Source organism: Phyllostomus discolor, chromosome 1, assembly GCF_004126475.2.
Source record: "Phyllostomus discolor isolate MPI-MPIP mPhyDis1 chromosome 1, mPhyDis1.pri.v3, whole genome shotgun sequence".
NCBI classification, from domain to species: Eukaryota; Metazoa; Chordata; class Mammalia; order Chiroptera; family Phyllostomidae; genus Phyllostomus; species Phyllostomus discolor.
In genome coordinates, this window is record NC_040903.2 from 103,864,370 (window position 1) to 103,873,477 (window position 9,108).

Below are 9,108 nucleotides of genomic sequence, written 5' to 3' on the forward strand. Positions count from 1 at the left end.
GACAGCTTTTCTTTTTTTTAAAATATATTTTATTGATTATGCTATTACAGTTGTCCCATTTCCCCCCTTCTCTCCCCTCCACCCTGCACCCCCCTCCCACCCACATTTCCCCCCTTTAGTTCATGTCCATGTGTCATACTCATGAGTTCTTTAGTTTCTACATTTCCCGTACTATTCTTGCCCTCCCCCTATCTATTTTCAACCTACATTCTATGCTACTTATTCTCTATACCTTTTCCCCTTCTCTCCTCCTCCCACCCCCCTACTGCTAACCCTCCATGTGCCCTCCATTTCTGTGGTTCTGTTCCTGTTCTAGTTGTTTACTTAGTTTCTTTTGGTTTTGCTTTAGGTGTGGTTGTTAATAATTGTGAGTTTGCTGTCCTTTTACTATACATGTCTTTTCTTTATCTTCTTTTCTTAGATAAGTTCCTTTAGCATTTCATAAAATAAGGGCTTGGTGATGATGAACTCCTTTAACTTGACCTTATCTGAAAAGCACTTTATCTGCCCTTCCATTCTAAATGAGAGCTTTGCTGGATAGAGCAATCTGGGATGTAGGTCCTTGTCTTTCATGACTTGGAATATTTCTTTCCAGCCCCTTCTTGCCTGTAAGGTCTGTTTGGAGAAATCAGCTGACAGTCTGATGGGAACTCCTTTGTAGGTTACTGTCCCCTTATCTCTTGTGGCTTCTAGGATTTTCTCCTTCGTTTTCACCTTGGCTAATGTAATTATGATGTGCCTTGGTGTGTTTCTTCTTGGCTCCAACTTCTTTGGGGCTCCCTGAGCTTCTTGGATTTCTTGGTAGACTCTTTCCTTTGCCAGACTGGGGAAGTTCTCCTTTATTATTTGTTCAAATACATGCTCAATTTGTTGCTTTTCCCCTTCCGATTCTGGTACCCCTATAATTGGGATATTGGAACGTTTAAAGGTGTCCTGGATGCTCTTAAGCTTTTCCTCGATTTTTTGAATTCTTATTTCATCATGCTTTCCTGCTTGGTTGATTCTATCTTCCTTCTGGTCCACTGTATTGTTTTGAGACTCATATTCCTTCCTTTCACTATTGGCTCTCCTCCGGGTATCTTCCTGCATCTCTTTTATGGTAACCTGCATTCTTTCATCTAAATTGTGCCCCAAATCAACCAATTCCATGAGCCTTCTGATCACCAGTGTTTTGAACTGCGCATCTGATAGATTGGCTATTTCTTGGTCACTCAAAAGGATGAGTGCTGGGGGACTGATCTGCTCTGTTGAAAACATATTTTTCCCTGTCTCTCCTTTTTTGTTTTTCCAGTCTGGTCACTCTTTTTATGGTGGGGGGGCGGGGCCTTAGGTGTTCACTGGGGCTGGGCACCCCAGTCGCTAGATTGTGACGTTATATGTGGGGGTGGGGGCAGGAGTGGGGACAGGAGGGAACAATGGCAGCAGTTCCGTTCTCCTGGGCCCCGACTCTTCTCTGGGATCCTGGGCTGCGAGTTGTGCCCTGGTCCACAATCGCTGCCCCTCTGGGTCTGCCAGATGCAGCTTTCGTACTCAGGGACCACCACTGCGTTCTTGCGCCCCGGATGGCTGTTGCACCGATTTCGCGCCAAATTTTCCCCGACCTCCATGCGCCACAGACCCGGGCCAGCCCCGCGCCCACCCAGCTCATCTTCTCCTACCAGCCTGGGTGTACAGGTCTACTTCAACTTCTTGGCTGTCTGACTTCCATTCAGATAAATCCTCTGTCGGTTCTTGGCGTTATTCTGTCTGTAAATTATTGTTGTAAATTATTGTTGTTCTAATCTTGGTTGTGCGAGGAGGTACGATGCATCCACCTATTCCTCCATTTTGCCGGAAGTCAAACATCTTAATATATAATACAAGCAGACTGCTTTTTTAGCCTTTTTTAGTCTCCAGATTATGTTTTGTTATCAGGGACTTAATTCTGTTGCTCTCACTTTATGAAAAAAAGATACTGAGGCATAGAGAGAGGATATGAATTAGTCCATGCCCCAGAGAATGTCAATAATAGAGTGGGGGACAAGAAGTTAGAACCACCTTGGTGGCTGAGTTGCTCTTACTGGACTTTAGACATTTTATACTCGTGCAGTGAAAAATTGTTTCACCCTGGGAGATTATTGATGTCGATTTGTGGTGAGGAACAGGAACTGTTGTGGGGGGGGCAATGGTATGTTGCTTCAAACAGTCATGATTAACCTTGGAGGTATAGAGGTCCAGAGGGAATGGTTAAAGAAGAAGTAAAAGAAAGTGAAATAAGGCTTGAGGGGTACATGAGAATTCTTAATAATAGGTTTGGGATTTCTTGGTTACAGTGAAGTTTTCAGTGCATGCCCCCACTCAAATTTACATACTCCCTTCTGAACCTTCCAGGGGCCTCTTTTCTTCTTCTTTACTCATTTCAGTATGGTTTTGCCACCTCAGCTAGTTGATGCATACCCAATAGAGTCTATGCTAATTATTATGTAAATGTCAAATACATGTTTTACTACAAACAAAATAAAAGTCCCTGAGCAGGCCCAAGACTAAAATAACTTTATTGGATGCTTTGGAGATAACACAGCCAGATTAAACAACTTGGTCTGTTTAGGAAGAAACTACTTCAAGTACATTAGGAGGGCTATTACAAAAACTCAAAAACAAAAGGGTTGGGATCAAGGGTGGAAGGTGGTGGTGGCTGGGGTGGGGGAGAATGGTGGGGTGGAATAGAGACAACTGTACTTGAACACCAATAAAATAAAACAGAACAAAACACCCCCCCCCCCCCGCCAAACTATAAAAGAACAAGTGTCAGTGAGTATGTGGAGAAATTAAAACCCTTGTGAATTGCCAGTGGAAATGTAAAATGGTGCAGATGCTGTGGAAAACAGTATGGCAGTTCCTCCAAAAACTGAAAATGGAATTCCCATATGATGTAGCAATTCTGCTTCTGGGTATATACACAAAGAATGAAAGCAGAACATTTAACCAATGAGGTAAAAAAATCTGTACATTAAAAACTGTAAGACATTAATGAAGAACTTAAAGAAGACACAAATAAATGGAAAAATATTCTGTGCTCATTGATTGGAATTAATATTGTCAAGTTATTGTTAAAATACTACTCAAAATGATCTATATTTTCAATACAATTCCTATACAAATTTCAAAACCATTATTTAATAGAAATAGAAAAAATCCTAAATTTGTGAGGAATCACATGTTTTGTGATTCCTCACAAATTTAGCCAGCGCTATCTTGAGAAAGTAGAGCAAAGCTGGAGGAATCACACTTTTGAATTGGAAACTACATTACAAAACTATAGTAATCAAAACAGTTTGGTATTGGCATAAAAACAGATGCAGATCAATGGAACAGAATAGAACAGAATGGAGAACTCAGAAATAAAGAAATGATAATGCATATATAAAATGGTAATGGTAAAAAAACTCATGCGTATATAGTCAATTAATTTAAGACAAAGGAGCCTAGAATATACAATGGGGAAAGGACAATATTCAATTAATGGTATTAGGAAAACTAGAGAGACACATGCAAAAGAGTGAAATTGGATATATCACGTCTTATGTGGCACAAAAAATCAATTTAAAATGGATTAAAGATTTTACTGTAAAACCCAAAATTGTGTAAATTTTCTTGAAAAAAACATAGAGGGTAGACATTTTGGGTCCCTGATGTAGTTGTAGTGTTTCTTAGCTGCCGATTGGCTGTGGTTTAGCTGCAGAGGGGTTCATGGGGCCTGAGCCAAAGTTCCAACCTGTCTTCCTATAATGTTGGTGGCTTTCATACCAGATTGGCTGAGGGGCAAGGTGCAAGTCAATCAGGAGACCAGCCAGTAGCTCATGGAGAAGAATGACCAGCTTATCTGCTGTATCATAGAGTAGTAGAACAAATGCCAGGTGAATGAGAGTATCCACTCCTAGCATGTAGATTACATAGAGATTACTATGAGATTACATAGAAATATATTTGGCTACCATTGCAGATTCTAACCCAACCAATCCTTCAAAAGTAATAGAATAGGACTTCCAGCCAAGATAGAGGCTTAGGTAGATACACTTTGCCTCTTTGCACAACCAAAAGGAGAAAAACGACAAATTTAAAAACAAAAAACAAGTAGAACTGCCAGAAAATTGAACTGTATGGAAGTCTGACAACCAAAGAGTTAAAGAAGAAACATTCATCCAGACTGGTAGGAAGGACAGAGATGGGCAGCCAGGGTAGAAAGGACTTGTGGCAAGGCAGCAGCTGGAGGACTGGGTGAGGTGGCAATTGGTGGAGTTGGCAGTCTCACATTTGCATGCTGTAAACTGGGAGGAAAAACTGGGGAGTGAGACAGACCCTGCAACCAGGGTTCCAATGCAGAGAATATAAGCCTCAAAACCTTTGACTGAAAAAACCTAAGGTGGTGGGAGAAATTTCCAGCCTCACAGGAGAGTTCATTAGAGAGACCTGAAAGGTCCAAGAATGTACACAAAACCACCCACCCGGAAGCTTTTAAGATTCTTTCACCAGAAGAGGCTCAATTTGCTTGTGGGTAGTAGAGGAAATGACTGAAAGATGGCTGAGAGCTGAGCAAGTGGCATTGTTCCCTTTCAGACCCCTCCTCCAGCCACAGTGCCACAATGCAGAGTTGTGGCTTTCCCTGCCCTGGCAAACAACTAAGGCTTTACCCCTTAATACATAAGAGGCCCATGAGATAAAAAATATGGCTCAAATGAAAGAACAGATCAAAGCTCCAGAAAAAATACCACTAAGCAATGAAGAGATAGCCAGCCTATCAGATACACAGTTCAAAACACTGGTAATCAGGGTGCTCACAGAAATGGTTGAGTATGGTTGCAAAATAGAGGAAAAAGTGAAGGCTATGAAAAGTGAAATAAAGGAGAATGTACAGGGAAACAATGGTGATGGGAAGGAAACTGGGACTCAAATAAACAGTTCAGAGCAGAAGGAAGAAATAAACATTCAACCAGAACAGAATGAAGAAATAAGAATTCAAAAAATCAGGAAAGGCCCAGGAATCCCTGGGACAACTTTAAACATTCCAAAATCCTAATTATAGAGGTGCTAAAAGGAGAAGAGGAAGAGCAAGAAATGGAAAACTTATTTGAAAAATTAATGAAGGGGAACTCCCCTAATCTGGCAAGGGAAATAGACTTCTAGAAATTTCAGGAAGCTCAGAGAGTCCTAAAGAAGTTGGACCCAAGGAAGCACACACCAAAGCATATCATAATTACATTACCTGAGATTAAAGATAAGAGGAAAATCTTAAATGCTGCAAGAGAAAAGGAGACAATTACCTACAAAGGAGTTCCCATAAGAGTGTCAGCTGATTTCTCAAAAGGGACCTTGTAGGCAAGAAGTGGCTGGAAAGAAGTATTCCAAGTCATGAAAGGCAAGGACCTACATCCAAGATTGCTCTATCCAGCAAAGCTATCATTTAGAATGGAAGAGCAGATAAAGTGCTTCTCAGATAAGGTCAAGTTAAAGAAGTTCATCATCACCAGGCCCTTATTATATGAAATATTAAAGGGACTTATCTTAGAAAAAGAAGATAAAAAATATGAACAGTAAAATAATAACAAATTCACAACTGTCAACAACCCAACTGAAAAAACAAAAACCAGCTAAACAAACTACTAGAACTAAAAAGAATCACAGAAATGGAGATCACATGGAGGGTAACCAATGGGGACAGGGTGGGGGCAGAATGGGAGAAAAAGTACAGTGAATAAATAGCATAAAAGGTAGGTACCAAACAGACAGGAGAAGGTTAAGGATGGCATAGGAAATGTAGAAACCAAAAAACTTGTATGTACAACCCATGGACATGAAATGGGGGGGGGGTGATGGTAGGTGGGGTGGTATAACACTGAAGGGAATAAAGGGGAGAAAAAAAATGGGACAACTATAATAGCATAATCAATAAAAATATATATATATATATTTTAAGACTTATCTTTCTGTTGTGACAAATCATTACTAAAATATAGAAAAAAATGTATGAGTCTAAAACAGAAGTTGGAAATCCATTTTTCTAACTTTTTGGTGTAAAATATATTTTTTCTTTTCTTTTTTAAAAAATTATCTTATTGTTCAAGTACAGTTGTCTACATTTACCCCTGACCACTCTCTTGGTGGGGGGTAAATAAAATATGTATTTTTTTAAAAAGTAATGGAATAACCTTCCAGCTGGCTATTGTGAGGAATAATTGAATGTAGCCCATTTTCTATAATATAGAGACAGGATCTTTACCAACTCAGCTGCTGAAAACATGAAGACAATCCTTGTGACTCTTGAAAGTGTGAAAATATGCGACGGATACTGGCCAGCAGTGTCCATCACTGCAGATGATCATCAAAACACGAGAAAAACACACATGGACAACCGAGTCCTGTGGAGAAATAGGGATGAAATGGCTACTCTCTCTAGTGGAGAGCACTCCTTCCTCCTGCCCGAGTAGGCTTTTGTTAAGAATACCGATACAGTTTGTGAATTACAGTCTGACAGGGAATTTGAAACAAGTAGTTAGCTTTGAAAAGGAGTGGCAGATCTCCCGCTGGGATTCTGGACTGAGATTTTGGGGTTTTATCATTTAAAAAGACTGCAGGATCTAAAAGGCTAGTCTCATTTCCTGCCAGTGCCTTCATATTCTAATTAAAGAACATCCTCCAGCAAGTAGATCTCACAGGATTTTGCATATTCTATGTGTCAGGCCTGATTACCCCAGTGGTCTGCTGACTCTGGTCTGGACTGCACAACCCCTATTATTTCTGCAAGCCTGAGTTGGGCAGAGGAGACAAAGGCAGCCAGGAGACTTGGATTTCTCACAACTTAGAACAAGGACTCAGGCTTTGACAAAGCTGAGGGGGCAGGGGTCAATGTCAATCACCCCTTCATTTCCAAAGCCCCCCAAGTCCTTCCCTGAGGCCTCCATGTGATCATGCCTGTCTTAGGCGATTCCCTCCTTGGGAAATCTTACCCATCATTGGCTAACTGATCAAGCATTGGGGGCTGACACAGAACAGGCAGCATTCATACCAGGGAATTAAGGTTTGTCTTCTTAGTGTCTCCTGGTTTGGAGGTCTCTTACTCAGCCTTAGACACGGCAGTTACAGTTTCCTGAGACCAGGCAGGGTAGACCTCAACAAAAATATATAAAAACCTATTAAATTAACTGTATTTCATTGTAAATATTTATTTTCAGTAATTAAGCAGATTCCCCCAATTAAATTACCTCTAAGTGTTTTCTTTCCTGAACTAGGTGTGGTTGGACAACAAAGATATCATGGACATGTTCAAGTCTAATTTTTTAGTTTCAACCTGAAGAGGAAACTGAGCAGGTGCTTGCTGATCAGCAGGGACTGGTTAGACTCCCGATTGAGACCCTGCCAGTTGAGCATGTAACTGTGTTCTCCTTTGTACCAGTTTGTAGTTGTGGACCCCCTGACAGCTCTTTCTGCGTTGCTTTGAAATAAAGCTTGCCTTTCTACAAAATACTGATAACGAGGTATAGAAATTTTCATGTAGTAAGTGTTCCATTTCCTTTTCCAGGAAAACTGTAAGAACCTAAAAATATATGTAGCAGCACTGTTATCATTGCCAACAAAATTAATAGTAATTCCTAATTATTATCTAGTATCACCTAATAATAGATGATGTTATAGGGGAGGAAAACTATATTTTTTTCTTCTATTCTTTTAAAGTTCTTGGCTGGGGCTCCATAACGAATGACAAACTACAAAAGAAAAACATACAAGCCTTGAACAATGTGGCAGTGTGGCTGAGTTTAGTGTCATCACACAAAGGGAAAGGTCTCTGGTTTTATTCCTGGACAGGGCACATGCCTGGGTTGTGGGTTACACCCCTCTTGGGGCTGAGAGAGAGGCAACCAATAAATAGATGTTTCTCTCCCTCTCTTTCTCCCTTCCTTCCCCTCTTTCTAAAGATAAATAAATAAGATCTTTAAAAAGTAAAGAAAACACATTTTTTGATATTGGTCTTGGCAACGAATTTTTGGATTAGACACCAAAAGCAAAGGTAACAAAGGCAAAAACAAACAAGAGGAACTACATCAAATGAAAAAGCTTCAGTACAGCAAAGAAACTCATCAGCAAAATGAAAAGGCAACCTATGGCAAGGGAAAAAAATATTTGCAAACTACAAATCTGATAAAGGGTAACTATCTGACATATACAAGGAACTCATATAAATTAATAGCAAAAAGAAAAAAAAAAACAAACACAAAGTAACCCAATTAAAAATGAGCAAAAAGCTTGAATAGACTTTTTATCTACATGGAAAAATAGGGACATACAAAGGTGCTCAGCATTGCTAATTATCATGGAAATACAAATCAAAAACACAATGAGATATCACCTCACACTTATTAGAATGATTATTGTCAAAAAGATAAGGCATAATAAATGCTGGCAAGATGGTGAGAATGTAAAGAGAACCCTGGTGCACTGTTGGTGAATATGTTAACTGATACAGCCACTATGAAAAACAGTATAGAGGTTCCTCAAAAAATTAAAAATAGAACTACCATATGATCCAGCAAACCCACTTCTGGGTATATTTCCAAAACAAAATCATTATCTTGAGGAGATATTTGCACTTCTACATATATTACAGTGTTATTCACATTACCCAAGATGTGGAAACAACCTGATATATATATCTCCTGACTGTCCATCAACAGATGCATAGATAAACAAAATGAGGTACATACATATAATAAACTGTTATTCACCCTTAAAAAGGAAGGTGATTTCTGACACATGCCATAACATACATGAACCTTGAAGACATTATGATAAGTAAAATATTGTATGGTTTCATTTATATGAGTGAAATTCATAGAGACAGTAAGTTAAATGGTTGTTACCAGGGCCTGGGGAGACAGGAATAATGGGGAGTTATTCATATGGGGCTTCAGTTTTGGAGGATGGAAAAGTTCTGAAGTTGAATAGTGATTGTGGTTGTACAACAGTGTGAATGTACTTAACGCTACTAAAATATACACTTAAAAATGGTTGAAATGGTAAATTTTATGTTATATGCATTTTATAAGAAGAAGGGCTCTTTACCTCTCCTTTTTAGAC

The 9,108-nt window shown here is 39.5% G+C and overlaps 1 pseudogene; it reads left to right on the forward strand.

Annotated features, from left to right (window-relative positions):
- The first annotated feature begins 3,767 nt into the window (after positions 1-3,767).
- Positions 3,768-4,020, forward strand: LOC114491383 (annotated as a pseudogene).
- The last annotated feature ends 5,088 nt before the right edge of the window (positions 4,021-9,108 follow it).